At 48.5% G+C, this 21,009-nt stretch overlaps 1 long non-coding RNA gene across 1 annotated transcript; it reads right to left on the bottom strand.

Moving 5' to 3' along the window:
• Positions 1-8,537: 8,537 nt before the first annotated feature.
• On the bottom strand, positions 8,538-20,487 carry LOC144149176 (uncharacterized). The gene is made up of 2 exons (XR_013318218.1): positions 20,394-20,487; positions 8,538-8,727 (listed from the first exon to the last, which is right to left on the bottom strand). It is a non-coding gene; the product is annotated as an uncharacterized LOC144149176 (long non-coding RNA).
• Positions 20,488-21,009: the final 522 nt, after the last annotated feature.

Below are 21,009 nucleotides of genomic sequence, written 5' to 3'. Positions count from 1 at the left end.
TGCTCCTACGCAACAAGCAGTGTGATATAAGCATTACCAACATATATAGTCCACCAAAGGGGAAAGTGCATCATGTCAAACATGCAATCAAAGCAGCAGCTGGGAAAAGAATGTGGCACCTTATAGCTGGTTACTTCAATGCTGTACGCACAGCCTGGGGATACAAAAGACTCGCCAAAAGGTCGACAGCTGCACAACTCAATGCAGGAAGCGGGATTTACTCTCCTAAATGACATCGCAGAACCGACAAGAACAGGCAACTCGGTCGAAAGAGATACCAACCCAGACCTTACTTTCTGCAAGGGACCCCTGCAAGCCAAGTGGACGAATACGCATAACACTTTAACTAGTGACCACGCAATCGTACAAATAAAAGTGGGCATTCGGGTGGCAAAAAGGCAAGCCAAACATGGTATCACAGACTGGCATCAAATACGCATGGAACGGCAAACTGTTCAGGCAAGAAGTGTATCAGAATGGGCACAACTAGAAACAGTAAAGAAACAGCACACAAAGTACGTGCAACAACAAGAGGATCAGCCAAGCGCTGACACCCACTTTTTACACCTTTGGGAGGCAAGATTAGGACTTACAAGGCGATGGAAAAAGCACAAAACAGACCGTAGGCTCAAGGCGCGCATCGACAGAATAAACAAAGAGATACTCGAGTACTCAGACCAACTCAGCCGAGAACAATGGCATGAGACGTGTGACAAACTGAATGGTACCCTCAATCTCACCCACACCTGGAACCTTGTCAGAGCACTCATAGAGCCCAGCAAAAGCAAGACCATGAACAACCACAAGATCTTGCAGCTCCTGCAGACGTACAAGGACAACCACGCACAACTCCTGCAAGATTTACAAAACATATACATCCCAGCACGACAACAACCTGCCTACAAAGAGTATGAAGGACCCACCAAGAATGACATCGATGAACCATTTACGTTGCTTGAACTTCAAAGGGCCATTCACAGAATGAGAAGAAATAAAGCTCCAGGGCCTGATTAACTAACAACAGCACAAATTAGGAACCTTTCTGAAGCAGATACATGCCTGCAGACCTCTCTGCTTTCTTCTAATAAAGAGCTTTCTCTCTCTCTCTCAGATCAGGAATTTCTGCTCGAAACCATCAATGAGGCATGGGTACTAGGCACAGTGCCAACTGAATGGAAGAGTGCGAATGTCACCTTCATCCCAAAACCGGGAAAAGACATCGCCATACAGCAACATAGGCCCATCTCCCTGACCTCGAATGCTGGAAAGATCATGGAACGAATGGTACTGGACAGGCTACAGCAGCACATAGAACAACAAAACATTCTGCCACACAATATCATTGGATATAGAGCTCACCTATCCACGCAGGATGCCTTACTTGTATTATACGATGAAACATATAAGGAGGTTAGCATAGCTCAGCTCAAAGCAATTTTGGCCATAGACCTGAAGAAGGCTTTTGATAATGTGGCACATGATGCAATGCTAGAAGAATTAGCCAAGACTGGTTGTGGGCAACGCATGTACAATTATGTCAGAAGTTTCCTAGAGGGTCGAATGTACACATTGCACCTAGGAGAAATCAAATCACAGCAATTGCAACACCCACAACAGGGAATCCCACAGGGCTCCGTACTTTCACCAACACTCTTCAACCTTGCTATGCTCAGGATACACAGAGCCTAACAAATAATTGGAAATATCGGACACATGATATACGCCGATGATATTACATTGTGGGTTAAAACAGGCTCACCAGGCGACATACAGGCTACGTTACAACAGGCAGTCGATAACATCAGTAAGGCAGCAGAAAAATTGGACTACAGTGCTCACCGGAAAAGTCGGAGCTTGTTCTCATACATAACCCAAGATGGAAGCCTCCACCCATTGTCATTAAAAACGGAAACGTCTCAATTCCTTGCAAAAAGCTAATCAGGGTACTTGGACACTACATTCAAAGCGACGGGGGAGGCCATGCCACAACTCAGCACATACGTCGGCAAGGAGAACAAGTCCTGAACATGATGCGCAGAATCACGAACAGATAAAATGGACTCAGGGAACACGACCTCCTACGACTACGGGATGCACTTCTTATTTCACAAATAAGGTACCATGCAGGATACACCAACTCCGCTAAAACCCAGGAAGAAAGAATCAACGCTCTCATTAGGAAGGCGACGAAGATTGCGCTAGGCATTCCGTTCAATGCCAGCACCAAGCGACTTCTTGAGACAGGAACGCACAATACGCTGGAGGAGATCGTAGCAGTCCACAGGTACAACCAACACCTCAGACTCCAAGCAACGGCTCCAGGGCAACAGATACTTCAGTGTCTAGGGTACACACCCCAGCAGCCTATTTTACGACTGGAACGTCTAAGCCCACGCACGGCCAACCTACTCAAAGTTGCACCCATACCAAGACACATGCATTGCCAACGAAACAAGGTCAGAAGGAGCATTCAAGCCAAATACCTCGATAAACGAGCAGCTGCGGACCACTTCAACAACCACGTATACACAGATGCAGCAGTAACAGACACAGCAGCAAGCATAGCGTATGCTGACCTCAAAGGAAAATTGGAGTACCAGCAGTGCATCCCCCTTATGAAACCCATCTGGGCTGAACTCACCGCCATCGCCACCGCCATTGACCACACATCCAGCCCCACGAAGCACACGTACATATACACTGACTCAAAAAGCGCCTGTCACCAACTTCTAAGCATGGAACTGCCACAAGCCATAGCTACGGCCATCAACAACAGCATCAAGGGATCCGTAGCAGTGTACTGGATACCTGGGCACGAAGGAATGGCAGGCAACGAAAAAGCTAATCAGCTGGCCCGAGAAGCCGCAGCCCGGGCTCCTGCCAACTTCGAACCAACTCAAACGCTCATGGTCCCAACAGTACCTAAATTGAAGGACTACTCCACGGGAAGGAGGGAACTGCCACAGCTCTCTGACACGCTCACAAGACGCCAAGCAACCCTAATAAGACAAGCTCAAACGGACACCTTGGACACTCCAGCTAGACTACACAAGATATGGGGAGATCCTGACACACCACCCCCTACTTGCTCTACCTGTAACGTCATACTCGACCAAGATCACATACTCTGGAACTGCACAACCATACACAACACTACAAATACACCCAACAAAGGATGGCTGACCGCAACAAGCACCACCGAAGAGCAAAGGCAACCGGTGGCGTACATCAGGCAGCGGCTTGAAGACGTAACCAGAGGTTCTCTGGAATGTGAGGACTAAACAGGCCTGCGCGCATATTTTTAATAAAAGCTTTTCTCTCTCTCTCTCGAATGGCGTCAGCTGCGTCGTCTCCTGCATAGCCGTGTTGTACGCAAACGTGACATACGGGAGCACTTCATCCCAAGTCTTATGTTCAACGTCAACGTACATTGACAGCATATCTGCGATGGTCTTGTTCAGACGTTCTGTTAGTCCGTTCGTTTTGGGGTGGCACGCCGTCGTTCTTCGGTGATCCGTGTTGCTGTAGCGTAATACTCCTTGCATCAGCTCCGCAGTAAATGCCGTTCCGCGGTATGTGATGAGGACTTCCGGGGCTCCATGTCGCAGCACAACTTGGCTTATAAAGAACTTCGCCACTTCTTGTGCAGTCCCCCTCGGAAGAGCGGCGGTCTCTGCGTAGCGCGTCATGTAGTCTGTCGCTACGACAATCCACTTGTTCTGTGATCGTGACGTAGGGAATGGGCCTAAAAGGTCCATTCCAATCTGCTGAAATGGTCTTGATGGGACGGCGATCGGTTGCAGAAGTCCGGCGGGTCTTGTCGGCGGCGTTTTTCGTCGCTGGCAGTCACGGCAGCTCCGGACGTAGTGGGTGACGTCAGAGGTAAGGACGGGCCAGTAGTACCTCGCCTTGAATTTTCTAATAGTGCGGGCTGTGCCCAGATGTCCGGAAGACGGGTCGTCATGGCACGCTTCCAAAATTTCGTCACGAAGGTCCGCGGGGATGACGAGAAGATAATTCGCTCTTGTTTCGGGGCTGAAATTCTTCTTCACGAGGACGGAGTTTCTCAGGCTCAATGCTGGTAAGCTGCGTTTGAAGGTCCTAGGAACGGCAACATTGCATCCCTCGAGGTACTCGATTATGACGCGTAAGTCGGGGTCGGCACGCTGCTGGGTGGCTAGGTCACTCTCCGTCACGATCCCGAAGAACGCGCTGTCTTCATCAGAGTCTTGTGGTGGTGGGTCGACGGGGGCGCGGGACAGGCAGTCGGCGTCGGCGTGTTTCCTGCCGGATTTATAAACGACTGTAACGTCGAACTCCTGCAGGCGCAAGCTCCACCGCCCAAGACGGCCAGAGGGGTCCTTCAAATTGGCGAGCCAACACAGCGCATGGTGGTCTGTTACAACCTTGAATGGCCTTCCATACACGTATGGGCGAAATTTTGAAATCGCCCATATAATAGCCAGGCACTCTTTCTCAGAGGCAGAATAGTTTTTCTCCTTCGACAGACCACGGCTGGCATAGGCGATTACCCTTTCGCAGCCGCTTTGCTTTTGGACAAGGACGGCACCCAAGCCTATATCACTGGCGTCCGTGTGCATTTCCGTTTCGGCATTGTCGTCGAAATGAGCGAGCACAGGCGGGCTTTGCAGGCGTTTTTGTAGCTCGCAGAATGCTTTTTCTTGGTCGTTTTCCCAGCTGAAAGGGGTGCTATCTTTCGTCAAGCGCGTGAGTGGCTCTGCAATGCGTGCGAAGTTTGCGACGAAGCGCCAGTAGTATGCGCAGAGCCCGAGAAATCTTCGCACGCCCTTCTTGTCTTTCGGCCTTGGGAAGTTCGCAATGGCTGAAGTTGTTGCCGGGTCAGGTAGGACTCCCGCGGCGTTGACGACGTGGCCCAAGAACTTGAGTTCCCCGTATGCGAAACGGCTTTTTCAAGCTTCAGCGTCAATCCCGACGTACGAATGGCCTCGAGTACAGACTCCAACCTTGCAAAGTGTTCGTCGAAAGTCCGGGCGAATACCACTACGTCGTCGAGGTATACGAGGCAGGTGTGCCACTTAAGGCCAGCTAGCACAGTGTCCATGACTCTTTGAAACGTCGCTGGTGCTGTGCACAGCCCAAACGGCATCACCTTGAACTCGTATAGGCCGTCTGGGTATATAAATGCAGTCTTCTCGCGGTCTCTTTCGTCCACTCCAATTTGCCAGTAGCCGGTCTTCAGGTCCATCGATGAGAAGTACTTCGCGTGGCAGAGGTGGTCGAGGGCGTCGTCGATTCGGGGGAGGGGGTACACGTTCTTTTTCGTGATTTTGTTCAGTTGCCGGTAGTCAACACAAAACCTTTATGTGCCGTTTTTTTTCTTTACGAGTACGACAGGCGCAGCCCAGGGGCTTTTCGATGGCTGTATAATGTCGTCGCTGAGCATGTCGTCGACTTGAGTCCGGATGGCTTCCCGTTCGTGTGAAGAGACGCTGTACGGTGACTGTCGGGTAGGTCGGGCTCCATCTTCCGTTATTATTCGGTGCTTCGCTAGAGGGGTCTGACGTAGTTTTGCGCTCGACGAAAAACATTCGCTATAGCGACGCAGCAAAGCCAATAATTTGTTGCGTTTTTCTTGCGGTAGCGCCGGATTCACGTCGAAGGGCTGCAGGAGCTTGGAGGTTTTTACGGGTGTGTGTTTAAAGTCCGCGACCGCGATCACGTCACTTGCTTCTTGCGTTTCTTCGAGGAATGCAATTGCCGCGCCCTTGTTTAAATGCTGGTACTCCTCGGTGAAATTATTAACCAAAATGTGAGATTGGTGTTCCTTGAAGCGCGCAATGCCTCTTGCGACCGACACACCACGGTCGAGAAGCACCATTTCATCAGTGTCTACGAAAGCGTCGACGTCAGGAGCAGCATCTTCACAGTAGACTGCGACCATCAAGCTTGCGCGGGGTGGCAGGGTGACATGGTCATCGGCAATCCTTACAGCAGCACGTCGTTCGGGGTTCGGTTCCGGCGTCATGGAGTAAATTGGTGAAAAACGTATCGACTTGGTCTGCAGATCGATTATTGCACCGTTGTCCATCAAAAAGTCCATTCCAAGAATTACGTTGCGGGAGCAGTTAGGCAGAATGACGAACGCCGCAGGGTACGTTGTGCCGTCTATGGTGACGCGCGGTGTGCACGTTCCACTTGGCGTCACGAGGTGGCCTCCTGCTGTGCGTATGTGCGGACCGTCCAATCTGGTCATAACTTTCTTCAGTTTAGACGCAAATGGTCCGCTCATTACCGAATAATCAGCTCCCGTGTCTACGAGGGCGACTACGTCAAAGCCGTCGATGGACACCTTGACGTCAGATGCAGTCTTCCTCGAGTTCCGGGTTCGTCGGGGCGTCGTATCTCTGCTTGTACGTGTTGACGGTCGGGCACTGTGCATCGTCGTTGTCGTCGTCTTCTTAACGGACGCCTCGGTCAGGTCGTGTACGCGTCGCGCCGTGTAGCTGTCGTCGTGTTCAGGAGCCTCGTCAGGGCTAGGTCGGGTCGTCGGGATGAGGGCATGTCGTGAATCACTGTCTTCGGCGCGTCCTTGCGTCGTTGGAGGGTTTCCAATTTTTACGCCGTAGAGCAACTTCACCTCCAGAAGTTGCTGCTTTTAGTTTCCCCCGCGTGGGCTGGGGGACCTTCCACGTGCGAAATCAGCATTGCTACGGCGGTTAGGCGACTGGTATGGGTAGGGCGACGGTGATCGGTGTGAGCGTGCTGGTGCTCGGTTGGTGTTCGACAGGTATTCGTCGATATCGGTAGGGCGCTGGCCGGGTCGGGGTCGTGGGTCGTCGACGGAGAAACCACGCAGTCCGAGTCTCCTGTACGGGCAGCGACGATAGATGTGATCGGCCTCTCCGCAATGGTAGCACAGCGGACGATGATCTGGCGTTCGCCAAACGTCAGTCTTCCTCGGCGTCTGGGTTTGGGCTGTGTACGGCGGTACGGTCGACGGCGGCGACAGTGGGGACGGCGGCGAGAGTGGACGGCGGTACGGTGGAGCTTCTTGTAGACGGGTTGGAGCAGGGCGGGGTCGACGAACAGCCGCGGAGTAGGTCATCGCCTGTGGCTCGCGGGGTGCCTCGGATGGCATAGAAGTGCCCAAGTGTGTTGAACCTCTTCGCGGATGACGTCATTCAGGGAAGCCACTTGAGGTTGCGGCGTCGTCGGAAAAAGCTTCCGAAGCTCCTCCCTGACCACTGCTCGGATGGTCTCACGCAGTGTGTTGGAGCTTGTAGCCCCGGAACCGATCGTCTCGGAAACCAGCACGTTGACCGGGCGATCGTACTGCCTCGTTCGAACTTCCAGCGTCTTCTCCATCGCGGCCTCCTCAGACGCGAATTCGGCCACCGTCTTGGGAGGATTGCGGACAAGGCAAGCAAAAAGCTCTTGCTTCACTCCTCGCATTAGAAACCTGAGCTTCTTTTCTTCGGTCATTCCAGGGTCCGCACGGCGAAAAAGTCGCTTCATCTCCTCAGCGAAGGTCACGACACCTTCGTTGGGGTGCTGCGTTCGAGTTTCAAGTAACAGCGCTGCGCGTTCTTTTCTGACCACGGTAGTGAAGGTCTTAGTGAACTCGCTTTTGAACTGAGCCCAGTTTGTCAAGGAGCTCTCGTGGTTCTCGAACAAAGTGCGAGCCGAATCTTCCAAGTAAAAGAAAACGTGCCGGAACGTTACTGCGTCGTCCCACCTGTTGAATTTCCGGACGCGCACCAGTTTCTCCAACCATTCTTCTGGGTCTTCTGCGGGGGCTCCCTGGAATGATGGCGGTTCCCGTGGCTGCTGCAGAACGACGGGAGGATTGGCTTGGTTGACCATGGTGCTGGTGGCGACGTCTTTCTTCTTCGCTTTCTCCGGTAGTAGGCCGAACTCAGGTGGTAAATCTTGCTGGCGGGGGCTGGCTCTTGTTGGACTGGCTTAGCGGCTTCCAAAGGTTGAAGTGGGCATCGTGACATCTGGTTGAAGTGGGCTTCGTGACATCTGGTGAGGTGCGGGGTACGCACCCTTCATACCCAGCACCTCCACCAGATGTCACGAAGCCAAGGACGACGCAGTTGTCCTGAAGGAGAAACAAGTTTATTGGAGCGAACTTGTGCTCCCCTAACAACTCAAAAGAATACAGAGGCGGCGAAACAGCGGTCAACAAAGTGACTTGCGTCGGCGAGCGTCGCAGAATCGAATGCCCCGGCGTCCGCACTGCAGGCTTTTTATCTTTCGGCGCGCGTGGTTCTCGAAACGTCGATTCGCATCGAGAACATAGTAGATCCAAGGAGATTATTCTGGGCTGTTCACGTTAGATCGGAATACTCTCCCTATCACAACAGATAACACATGCGGCACAGCAAGAAAGAATGGAACACGCGCTTCCCTTGGCGCAGAGATAACACAGACTGGCGCAGCCGGGCGGTAAAAGCAAAACACAAATAAACAAACCCAATGTATGGTTCGCGGCAATATGCTTTTGAGCAGCGCACTCGTTAGGTAGTTTGGCAAGACATGTCGCCAGCGAGTTCAAAATGAACAATTTTATTATATTGACCAGTTCTTTGGTTCAAAATAAGAAACTCCCGAACATTCGATGATCTCGGCGCTGGTCTCAGGCTAATGATATTCATCAGAGTAGCATCGGCCTATTGAATTGTCACCTCTCCCGAAGTAGCATTTGCAGCCTTGTGGGCAGTTATTACCGCTGGTGTCGCACTGAAAGTAAAAAAAATGAAATAAATCTAACATGTAACGACTAAAATGCTGCTTGAAGATCAGAGTATGAGATAAAAGCTAGATGTTTAGTTTGTTTCTCAAGAATAAAAGGTTGCATTCAACATGGGCTCCGCAGACCCATCCACGTACAAACGATATGTCGGTAAACACGAGAGCTTTTAATGACCTAACTTTCCATAAGAGGAGAACATTCCTTTATCATTCAGAATAACATCTTGCTGTTGCGCACAAAGTAGTCAGCCCGACTAAGCATAGTATAGAAACTGGGTATTCGCACACACTAAACTTTTTTACACCCTTTTAGCCACAAAGGGCGTAGCATAGGTGGAAAAAGGGTGTTGGGAGGCCTATACACCCTTTTTCTTGTGTCTCAACACCCTTTTTCTAGCTCTACGCCCTTTTTGTTTGAAAATAAGGGTGTTGACCAACTTCAACACCCTTGGTTTTTCTTAGGGTGTTGAAAGGGTGTGGAAAAGGTGTTCAGCTGTTCATTGAATAAGGCCATGTTCGGATGCATAATGGCACTGTAAAGAAGAAGACATCCCCTCATATACTCCTCTACTCGCAAGAAATTTCCAAACGCAAAAAAAAAATAATTGCTCTTATGCAATGATCGCTCGTTTCCTTATTGGGTGCACCTCATGCCCCAAGTTTAGCTTTGGCACGTGAAACACCAATTTGAACCTTCAAAATTAACAAGACTGTAGTCGTGTGGCGAAAAGGATGTTTACGAACTGCAACACGCTTGGCTTTCTGTAGGTTGTTGAAACGGTGTGAAATAGGTGTTCAGTTGCAAAAAAAGAACAGCGGAGCTGGGGGTCGACCTAGTTTCTTCCGGTGTTGCTAGGTTTTGTTATGTTTGCTAAGGTTTACAATGTTCTTGCTAAGCTAGGATGACCGCTCAGGGATGAGGCCAAATTTAACCAGATGTTACAAGGCTGTTCCAGTGTGCCCGCCTCCCCCCCCCTCCCCATTTCCAGGAGATCCAAGAGGGAAACAAGGGGGGTCGGCCCCCAGCGTTGCTGTTTCTCCAGTGTTGCACCACTATTGCAAGCTGCCCGAATTTTTTTACCTTTTAGAATCCAAAAAAAGACTAGTACCTTTGAAATGGTACAGTAAGAGGTGCGGATACGCATATGCCCCTTGTGCTCACACTCTAACAAGCTCGAAAGCCGACTTCACAGTCATAATACGCTATCTGCGGTGGTGCACCCTTTACAGGCGCCCCAGTTTTTTCTTTGTATGTTTTTGGTAATGCTGCCGAAACTACCTCCTGAAGCTTAAAGAGCTTCACTGGTAATAAATTATGCCAATTCATATTGCTGTAAACATCGTGAGGCACAACCCCCCCCCCCCCCGCCCGCTTGTAGAGAATGTTCAGTCCACCCGTGTAAACAGGTACAAAATGCCTCCAAAATTGGAGGTCTCTCCACCTTTTTTCTTCGTTGGCGGTCTTTTCTCACACCCTTTTTTTCTTTACGCCCTGTTTCTTAGTTTCGAACACCCTAATTTGTAGCTTTACACCCTTCTGGGAAAAAGGGTGTTGAAATATTGAACACCCTTTTTGAAGGGTGTTGAGGTGGCAGGGAAGATTTGTATGATATTTAATAAAATTCTTTAAGTTACGGATCAGAAAAACTACCGCGTAATTAAAACATTTTTGCAAATCCACGTGTTGATTTGTATATTCTCGTAGTAAAATCCATACTTCCAAAATTAGCGCTAAAATATCAGTTTTTTGCGACAAGCCCACCGACTCCATCTGGGGGCTTTCCTCTGCTGGGTATAAAAGCAAGAACAGCGCATGTACTGCTAAGTAAGTATGCACTCCCTGTACCGCTTGCATCCCGTGTTCCAACTGTAACTTGTACGTATTGGCTGTTTGTGTTGAATGCTGCGCGCTCCACCGTTTGACATTGCCTCTGCGCATGCCATCACCTCAAAAAATGGGTGTGAGACTCCACACCTTTTTTTTAGGGTGTTGAGCATCCTCAACACCCTTTTTTAAAGGTGTTGAGCTCATCACCCTTTTTTCATTCATACACCCTTTTTTTGCCAAAACACCTTTTAAGGGTGTTAGCCATGGGACAAGATTTTTACACCCTTTTCGGCCCAAAAGGGTGTAAAAAAGTTTAGTAGTTCTCAAGTGTTATCATGCTGTTGTAATGGAACACCAATGCGTTATAGTCAAACTTCATGTTTCCCTGAATCCAGAACGGTCCTACGTACAGTATAGCATTTAGTAATACAAAGGTGGAGTGGTTATTCGCTAGGTAAAATATATTTTGGCTGTAGAATTAGAAATTTTCCAGTGTGCACACACAAAAGTACTATTGAGGGAACAAATTAACAGCGTTTTACGAAAACACAAATATCTGCACAGAATCAGTGTTTACATCTAGCAGTCTCTTTGTTTTTTTCATTGTTTAGTACATGCAGTAGTTATCCTTTGCCCTCTTTGTTCCCACCTGTCATATATTACATTTCATTCCGGTGGATACCACCCAAGTTCACTTAAAACGCTTCTTCGAAATGTCCTGCATTCATTTTTTGAAGGCGCACATAAATCAGATATCACCAAATTTCTTCCTTGACAGTACTATGACTGGCTTACTTGTGCAGTATTTATCAGAAGCCTGTTTTTCTAAGTGCGCATCAACACACACCTCTGGGCAGCTCTTTCGCGGAGTGGATTTCCCGCAGTCATACCGTATTCGCGGGAAAGAGGGAGACATCACTTTATTGAGCCTTAACCGGGTTCACGGGAGCGGTGTGGCCGTCGGTTTGAGGCCGGCGGTGACGTTTTCAGCGAGGGTGAGCAGAAGTATCTGGACCGCTGGGTCCGAGCTGCCCAGGGCTCCCACTGCTATTCATCAACTATAGAAGGAAAGTGGTCTTGAGGACAGGCCCACATAGAGTGGACCAGCGGGGCTGGGTCCCCACAAAGTGGACAATTTGGCGAGGGAAGTTGCGAGGGCTGAATTCAATGCAGTTGTGCTCGGCAGGCAAAAGAGTTTGTCTGCAGGAGTTGCCATAAGTGCTTCTGATGGTTGGTTTGCTCAGGGTGGGCAGGAGGGTATCGACGGCAAGAGAGGCGGTAATGCGTAGTGATTGTTGCAGATTTAGTAAGGAAGAGGAAGAGGACAAAGGCGGCTAACCGCCAACTATCATTGCGATCGGAGAGAGGGGAAAGAAGCTAAAAAACCTCGGTCCGGCTCAGCCATGGCCCCGCGCCCGCGTCCCGTTCGATAACATTATGGTGCCGAAACCCGGGAACGACGCACCAGCGGACTTCACAGCGCAGCGCCTTCAAGGTTGTGCGTGGCCTCTGTATGTCGGATCTTCTCATTTCGGAGGCCTCACCCTTGAACGGTGCCTGCCATGGCTGTGTGCTGGACGCAGACCCCCCTCCTAGAACCCGGAGATGAGCCCCACCCATCGGACAATCGCGACCCTTGCTTCGCTGCGCTCCCTGGTTCTGATGATTGGCAGGTCGTAGAAAGACTTAGAATTTCGCGGGCCATCCTCCGGGCGGACATAACTGAATTAGCCAGTACGACTGTTCGTGCCTTGCAATCATCAACACCGAATATCAGTATTCTTATGGATTTGTGCCGTGACGTAGAACAAAAACAGGATCAACTTCGATAGCTTGACGGGCTGATTCAGAACCTCCTCGACTTTGACACCTTCGTAAAGGACTTAGAAGAGGACGACGAGTACTCATACATAGTCAGTCGCGCTAAGGTTTTGCTAAAGGAGCGAATCTCCGAGAAAACGTTGAGAAGGGCGGGAACCGTGACGAAGACTTTGTCGCCACCTCAAAGGAAGCAGGGGCCTCTCAAAGGTGGCACCTCACAGAAAAAGGACGCCGCCAGCGCAGTCCTCCCCTTTGCAACAAGGGCTGCCTTCAAAACCGTGGGTTCGTCGTCGTCTGTGGCAGAGAGGATAGACCAGCACCGCGACTCTACATTTCCAACGTCGTCGTTAAACGAGGCCGCGGGATGTACCAGCACGACCGAGTTCGGCCAAGCAGCTGGCTCCGCAGATTTAGTAAGGATTTAGCAGATTTAGTAAGAATGTTACAGATTTAGTAAGGAAGAGGACAAAGGCGGCTAACCGCCAACTATCATTACGATCGGAGAGAGGGGAAAGAAGCTACCAAACCTCGGTCCGGCTCAGCCATGGCCTCGCGTCCGCGTCCCGTTCCATAACAGTGATATCATGGTACTTCGTTAACTCATCCCGGCAGCTGACCTGGCGCTGTGGTTGCGGACGAGGCTGGCACCGGAACGGATAGTGAATCCTCGTGCTGCGTTGTGTGCTGCCACATTTCCCCCCAAACCAGTGTGTGCCGGGGTACCGACAATGTTTACCAGGGAGGTCAGGGGATTCAGAACGAGAATTGTGGACGCCACGGACGATATGTACCCGCAGGCGAAGTTTTGGGTGGCCGTTTTTGAATCGGAGGTTATAATTGTAGGTGAAGGCCGAGTTGTTAGTGCGAACGCCATTGCTGCCTCCTCTGCCGCTGAAGGGGTGCTGGTGCAGACGCTCACAGAGAGTTCACAAGGGGGTCACTCGGTCTATTAATGATTGCCAGGGCAAAAGCGTCGTCATGGCGCTATTAGGCTGCATTCACGTACACAATATCAGGTTTGGTGGAGAATTTCTTGAAGAGCGCCCGCGCCCGTTGCTTCCTTCTACCTCGGTGATAGGTTGGATGCATGTTCCTCGGAAGAGGGCGGACGCGGAGGAAGTCGCGGATAGGCCGGGGGACGGGGATAGCCGGTTCGGAACAGACTTTGGGCCCGATACGAAGGTGGACCAGTATATGCTGTCCTGTGGACGTTGTTGAGAGCCGACGGAGCTGATTGATATGATTTGCCTCGACTAGTTCCTGGGCAGTATTATGAACCCCGAGATGCTCAAGCCTGGCAGTGGATGCACTCATACAAATTTGTAATGCAGCTTTGTAGCCCTTTCTGATGATAAAGTCAGTTTTGTTCATTTCTGCGTTCGGAACTCGAAGGTAGGGGAAGGAATATGTTATGCGACTAATGATAAATGCAATGAACAAGCCTGATCGTCTCCGTCTCCTTGAGACCATGGTAGTGTCCGGTAATTCGTCAGATGAGTCCAATTGTCTGAATAAAGTGTGAGCCTAACTTCGAGATAAATTTTGTATTGGTGCGAGTATGCTGAATGACAAGACCGAGGACTTTGAGGGTGCGCACCTCTGGGATCAAATGTTCCCTCAGGTAAATTTGATGTCGGGACCATTTCGAGACGCCGGTTTGGCTGGTAGGAGGAGAATCTCCGATTTTTCGGGAGAGCACTCGAGGCCCGCAAACTGTGCTTCCTCATTCACGACACGTGCACCTTGCTGTAACGTGTTGTCAATAAATGCGTCGCTGCTACCAGTGACCCATAGCGTAATATCATCCGTATATCGACTAAAATAAAAGTGCGGAAATTTTCCTTCGCAGAAACTTACTCCCCCTTGGGGATTTCCCCTAAATCTGGTCGATTATCACCAGTCCATCACTTAGAGTTGTTGATCATTCGCTCTCGCGCTACAAACGACTAGCCTCCTGGTTAGCTCAGTTGTTAGAGCGACTGCTCCGGTTAGGATGTGGTCCCGGGTTTGAATCCTGGGCCAGGAGGAACTTTTCTTCAACTGCGAAGTTTCTGAGAAAGGTGTATAGCTTTCCTTTGTAGGCGTGCAGCTGTATTGAGGTGGATGTCAAAATTTCCTTCGCACAAACTTACTCGACCTTGGAGATATTTCCCCTAAATCTGGTCGATTAACGTATAAGAACACTTCGAGGCTTTCCAAGATGGGATTCGTAGCTGTAATGACGTCGAAAGTTCATCACAGTCATATAGCCGCGCACAACGTTTTTGTGGAAAGTTCATATCTCGCACTTGTCTCCTATCTTGCAAAGACACTATGCCTAGGGCAGCTGAAATGGAGTGGTAGCTGTAAAAACGGTGGCGACCAATGTATCGATCATAGACAATACGAATGAACCTGCGCTGAAGATTTTCGATTGCGTCACTGGAAGAAACAGGCAGATTGTTCCGTATGACAGAGGCAAACTCAAGACTGGGTCTAATTAATGCGCAATAGAGAGTAAGAAGACAAAATGTTTGTGTGAGACGAGAAGCCTTACCAAGAAATTGAAGTGCATGTTTAACAACGTTAGACACATGTGAACGAAAGTCCAGTTTTGAGTCCACTTGGATACCATTGTCCCGTAGAAGGCACTCGCGCTGTATTTCTTCATTTGAGAGGTTGCAATTAAACACAATGCCATCGCATTTTCTGCTGACTGACATAACAACCGTTTTCTTTAAATTCAATTGCAGTCGATTTTCAGTGCACCAGTGTTCGATAAAATAGATGACATTCTGCAGCAATATACTATCCCGCACACTCACTATCTTACGGAAGTGTTTTAGGTCATCTGCAAGCAACAAAGTCCTCGAGTGGCGTGCATGCGATGGCAGATCATTTATGAACACTAGAAATAACAACGGTCAAGGTTACAGCCCTTTGGCACGCCAGATAGAGACAAGTATGGCTTAGACAAGCAATGTAAATGTTTCACTTGATTAGAGCGATTTTTCAAATAGCTGCCAAACCAGGAGCACTATGTTGGGCGTAGCCCGATTTGTTTGAGTTTCAAGAAAAGCAGTTCCTGCGAAATTTTATCACATCTTTTGTCAAGTCCAAATAAATTGTGTCGACTTGGCTTTTGTTAAACACAACGGGAGCGGTGTACCCCAGGAAAGCACACAAGTTTGCTGCAGTGGCCCTTCCCTTTACAAAGTCATGCTGGAAGGGGGAAATTTTTCCTTTCAGATAAAAGAACAACCGTTCGTAAAAAACAATCTCGAAGATTTCAGAAACAGCACGGAAGAGGGACACCGGCCTAAAATTGTTTACATTATATTACATGTTTACATCAGTTTACATCACATGAGTCTCTCAATATCATGGTCAATATGCAAGATCTCTAGGCGGGATTAAGCACTCGCTGTACATGGTCTACGGGCATTCTGCGCAGCAGTTTGGCGTTCCCTCTCCAGAGAATATTGCAACATCTTGTCTTGACCGCCCCGAACGATTTTCGGAGGCGCCGGCCGCCATTCGCTGTCACTCTCTCCGCAGCAGAACCGTACAACAGCTGCACGTTTTCAATTTGCATCTCTGTCTGGCAACGATTCGCGGCTCAAATTGCCTTGTTGCTGCTTGCTGCTGCGCACAAACCACAGCAAAAAATTGGTGGAAAATGTTTCGCTTCCCAACAGAACCCTAAAGACTCAAGTGTATCACAAATGTGCAGCGTGGTAAGTCGTGCGTGGTACGCCGTGCGTATTTGTACGTCTCCACAACGGAAACTACATTTGAAGAAGCTGTGATGTTGTTTCGTTGAAATAAAATTATGTTTTTCATCTTTTTTCACCATGTTGTTCCTCGTCTTGCTGGTGGTAACACGCACTTGCACACACTGGTATTTCGCTTAATGCATTGGCAGTTTCATTGGATTGTTTTCTCGTAGGTATCATTTGTACCCTGGATCATGTTTTGTGACTTTGTACCCTGTTACTGTAATGCCCAAAAGTGGATGCTGCAGGTGCTAGGATAAACGAACTAATGTGTAAGCATTCTTACGCCGCTTGGCCGCTTCATAAACTATACGTTTCTTTCATGACATCATCTGGGTCAATTTTGTTTGTTAATCGGATTAGGACGGTGAATATAGACCTGCAGCGATATTTCGTCGCATCATTATACTTTTATTAGTCAGATCTCGCTATGAATCGCCAAAGTGGCGATATCTCTCGGTCCTTAGTTTATCCTTGGGCTATATTCAGCGGTTTTTTGTTTCGTTTTGTTACATTTCTGTGGTCTTCTTTTAGCAAATATCCTCATTTACGATCACAGGCGTACACATGGGGGGGGGGGAGGAGGCGGACCCCAGATATTAGGAGACCTGCAATGGCGGGAGGTGATAATGAGCTCACTAAAGTACCAATAATTATGTTGCTGTCACAAGCTACAGATCATTCATGGCTTCGATGTCTGCTCTCACCCCTAGGCAGTGTGCAACGTTTTCGAACAAGAGCAATAGGGCAGAAAATATTTCCACTGCCTTGTATACAAGGCCGAAGGCATCTAGAAATTCCTTATTTTCAATTTCGAATTGATTCTATGTGCATGCAGCGTATCAGTGTATTCAAAGATTGCTGGTTTTTCTCATGCCACACGGCGCGCGCTGATTGGGCGCCGTAGAAGCGCCGGTGAGAGGAGCAATCGCGCCCTTGCTGAGGCGGCGCCGCGGTAACTGGCGTTAAACCGGGTTTAAGCAACTTGTATGCCCCATCTCCCCCAGTTCGGAATAGTGGCACGGGACAACGCGATGGCTGTGCAATGCCCAACCTGTGTGAAAAGAGAATTTATTATAAAACCTGCAACTGGTGGTCGCAGCGCCGCTACTAGTGTTAACAGCGGTGGCGAAAAACAGAAAAAAAAAACCGTATCCGTTTCCAAGTACTGTATGCAGTCAACACTTCGTACATCAAATGTCTGTGGTAGTGAAACAAGCTACTGCAAAATCAATCCGCAGAAAGTCCCAGGTGCCCAAAGAAAAGTTCAGAATCTACATGTAACTCAATACGGTACAATAAGTATGCTCGGGATGTTGTTCCTGACAACTATGGAGCGCGTGGACCAGCGTAACCGAAAGGCTTCTTCGCCTAGAGCTGCCAACTCCTTTTATAAGTGACTCACAAGGATCGAGCATACACGCCACAGCAGTGGAAACATAGCACGTTGCACCCGGACGCGAAGCCGCGCGGCAGCACGATTTCGCACAAAGCAAAATCACCAGCGCACACCAGGAACACGTCACCCAACACTGCACACAACACGTCATTTTAACGTGTGCTCATTCGAAATGTGAGACCAAACAACCTGCTTAACACAGTCCAAAATGTTGGCCTAGTGTCAAGAGCCTGTGGGTATTTGAGTGTAACCCAAATTATAGCCCGTCTAAAAACGGCTTGTGCTTGTGATTGACGATTGCTGAAGCGGACAGGGAACGTTACACCAATCTTTAATTGACTTTGAGCAAACGGGACGATGAATCAACGCATCTGGTTGTCTCGTCTCTTCTTCGTATCGTTTGTAACGCTGCCTCTTACCCTCAAAGTTATGTACCAACCGGTTCAAGCTTAAACTCTTCTTTCAGTCATGTTAGTTTATTTTGAACCGGTTTTATGCATTATAGGTTTTAGCATGCGTTACGTTGTAGCGCGAGGCGTTCAAAAACGAGTGGCCGGGTGTTTTAGTTCCGCGTTACATTGTAGCGCGAGGCGTTCGAAAATGAGTGTCCCGGTGTTTCAGTAGGTGACCACATGAGAATACGGCGGCATGAGACGCCGGAAGCAGGAGCTCCTCAGGGGCTTCGCCCCTAAAATGCTGACGGAGTAATAGGAGCGAACTTCTCAATCCGGCAGGCGCGGTGGAAGAACCGAAACATCTATGTAACATACCTCTCTCGTGAAGAGTCACTGCGCAGTACCTTCCCCGTTGAACTCTGACGGTTGAACGCAATTAAAGCAGCTATAAAGGTTACAGACACGATGCACGCCAGCGGAGGCGCGTGCACATGAATGCGCTTCCCTGTGCGTGCATCACGTGCTTCTCCGCCTTCTTTGTTTTGTAAACGTAGTTAGAGCAGTGTTTTCACAATTACGATCTGCCAACAACTCTACAAGCAAGGTATCGTTGACTGTAAATGTATTTTATGATCACAGAATGCGACTGCGCACGATAATTGATATCGGACTCCCGTTTTTGCAGCGCGCGGGCCGAGCGGCGAGAATCAATATGGCGGCTGCCGAAGCAGACGACGCGATTGTCTGCACCCGTAACGTAGGGGCGGCGAGGAGGAACATTCAGGCACTCTACTTTGACTATCAAACTTGTGCCGAAGTTCATTTATTTGCAACGGAGTTTAATGAACCGTAGTGGTAATTGGCTTCACTCTTCAAAGAAAACCGGGGGCGAGACCGATAAGGGGGAGGTCGATTGCAGTTCACTCGAACGGCTGGTTGACTCGAATAATGCCATTTCAATCGCCCGTGTAGCATAGGCGCTAAACACATATGCGATGGGTGGTGGAACGACCCTGCAATATACCTTGCCGAAAGCGGCATTGCGTGATCATTTGCTCGAGTTCTGTGTATACTGCAGCCGACGATAACAAGGCTGCATGCTGGCTTCAAAAATGCCGTGAAGTCATGCCGCCTGTTTTCGATTCATAACAAAATAAACTCGCTGTCGCGATAAAATAGTCCCAGGAAGGGCGTAGTGGTCATAGCTGACTAACGACGTCGCATCATCACAGAGTGATTGTTCCGGAAATGCGAAATCCCCTGGTTTGCTTGCGGAATGTACACACCAGAACAAAATAGTACAGGAGGCGATTTCAATGTTCCAAGTTTATTTGTCTTCAGTTTGCAGGCACATCACTCTATTTTTACTTGTAAGAAAAATATCACGCTTCGGAGCATCATCACCATATGTTTATCAGGGAGTTAGCCAAGAGGCCATGGAGAAATTACCTTTGATTGCTCATATCGCGTCCTGTAAACGTTTGGCCCCGGGTTTATTTATATGTCGTTTTCACCGAACGAGCGTGATACCGAATACAATAAAAATTCAAGACCCCATAACGATCTATACATTAAAAGCCGGTAAACGTTTTGTTTTTGCTTTATCGCAACAAACTGAACGTAAAGGCGCGCTCATATATTCAGCCTTTCTTGAGTCGCACATCCAGAAATCGGCATGCGCATAACATCCTTCCCTATCAAACTCGCACGAACCTTTTTAAATATTCAATTTTTCGTAGAACTATTGCTGAATGGAATTCGTTGTCTGAAAAAATTGTTTCATCGGAATCTGTAAGTGTTTTTGAGAGTGTACTGCTTACTGATATAGAAACGCAGTCAACCAGATAAACGACCTTGTCACATTTCCTTTGTATTTTGTCTGTTTTTAAATGCTGATGTTTTATTGATGCCCTGTTATCTGTTGTTAGCAGCAAAGTATTCTGCACACCTGGCATTGTTTTCGGAGACCTCTATGGTGTCTTCTTGATGTGATGTGTATTGAACCCTTCAGTAAGGTGTGTTATTTTGTTCATTGGCTGCGTTAAACCGTTTTTCAATGTTTCTAGTTATGCCGATATGTCTATTCCTTCTCTATTTGTTACTTAGGGTGCTTGTGCGCCATGTGGCTTCTGCCGTGCCACATAAAATGTATATCTGAATCACCATGTTCCCACCTGCATGGTCCTCCATGACCTCAGTATACTGTAAATAAATAAAAATAAATAAATTCTTTTAACGATACATTCTTGTGGTGGCACATTGGCCAGTTGGGCGAGTCGCTGCTCATTCATGTGCGCACGAAAACTTCGACAGGAAAGGTAAAAGACGAGCCCATTTTTGAGTTTTCCTCTGTATTAAACAGATATTACTGTAGCCTAAAAGTATATATGGCAAAACCAACACCCCTTTCAATTCTGTCCACTAGGGCCGTTAAACCAGAAAAAATTGTTACTCACTTCTCCGCCACACTTGTGTTCACTCTCCGGCGTATCTCGAAAGCTAAAAGCATCTGAATTGGTGAAACTGGCCAAGATAAAGCACAGAATCCTGAAAAGCAAGTTTCGAGCATGTTTAGAGGATAACGAGTTGACATTATTGAGTTCTATGCAAGGAACCGAAATTACATCTGGAAGAGGCGTTGCTGACGTGCCTCTTTACCCTGCATTAGTAGAAAAAGCTTTAAATATAACAGTTAGCCAGACCAGTATTTATTCTCGTTAGTTGCATAAAATGGTGCGGGACGTGAACTGAGGGCTGTTTTTGGACCTTGGTTGGGTCTCAGTCATGCTGCAGGTGCAATAAATTCTCTCTTGGTGTTTCTTTGGAGCCCAGAAGTGGACAGAGTTTTGTGACTGCAAATTTTGGTCGCATCAAATGACCTTTTCATTTTTACTGTTCTTTTTTGTTTTTTTGTTTTCTTTTTTCCTTTTCTTTTTTGCTTTCTTTCTCTTCTTCTTCTATCATCTAGCGTAGCAGGACAGTGCCATGGCTCAGCTAACCTCACTGTTCTTCATTAAAGGTTTTCTTCTCTCTCTCTCTCTCTCTCTCTCTCTCTCTGAATCGACAATTTCG

This window comes from Haemaphysalis longicornis, unplaced genomic scaffold, assembly GCF_048455015.1.
Source record: "Haemaphysalis longicornis isolate Haplotype H1 unplaced genomic scaffold, Haemaphysalis longicornis Haplotype H1 scaffold_8, whole genome shotgun sequence".
In the NCBI taxonomy this organism is placed as follows: domain Eukaryota; kingdom Metazoa; phylum Arthropoda; class Arachnida; order Ixodida; family Ixodidae; genus Haemaphysalis; species Haemaphysalis longicornis.
This window is presented reverse-complemented; position numbering and strand designations above follow the sequence as displayed.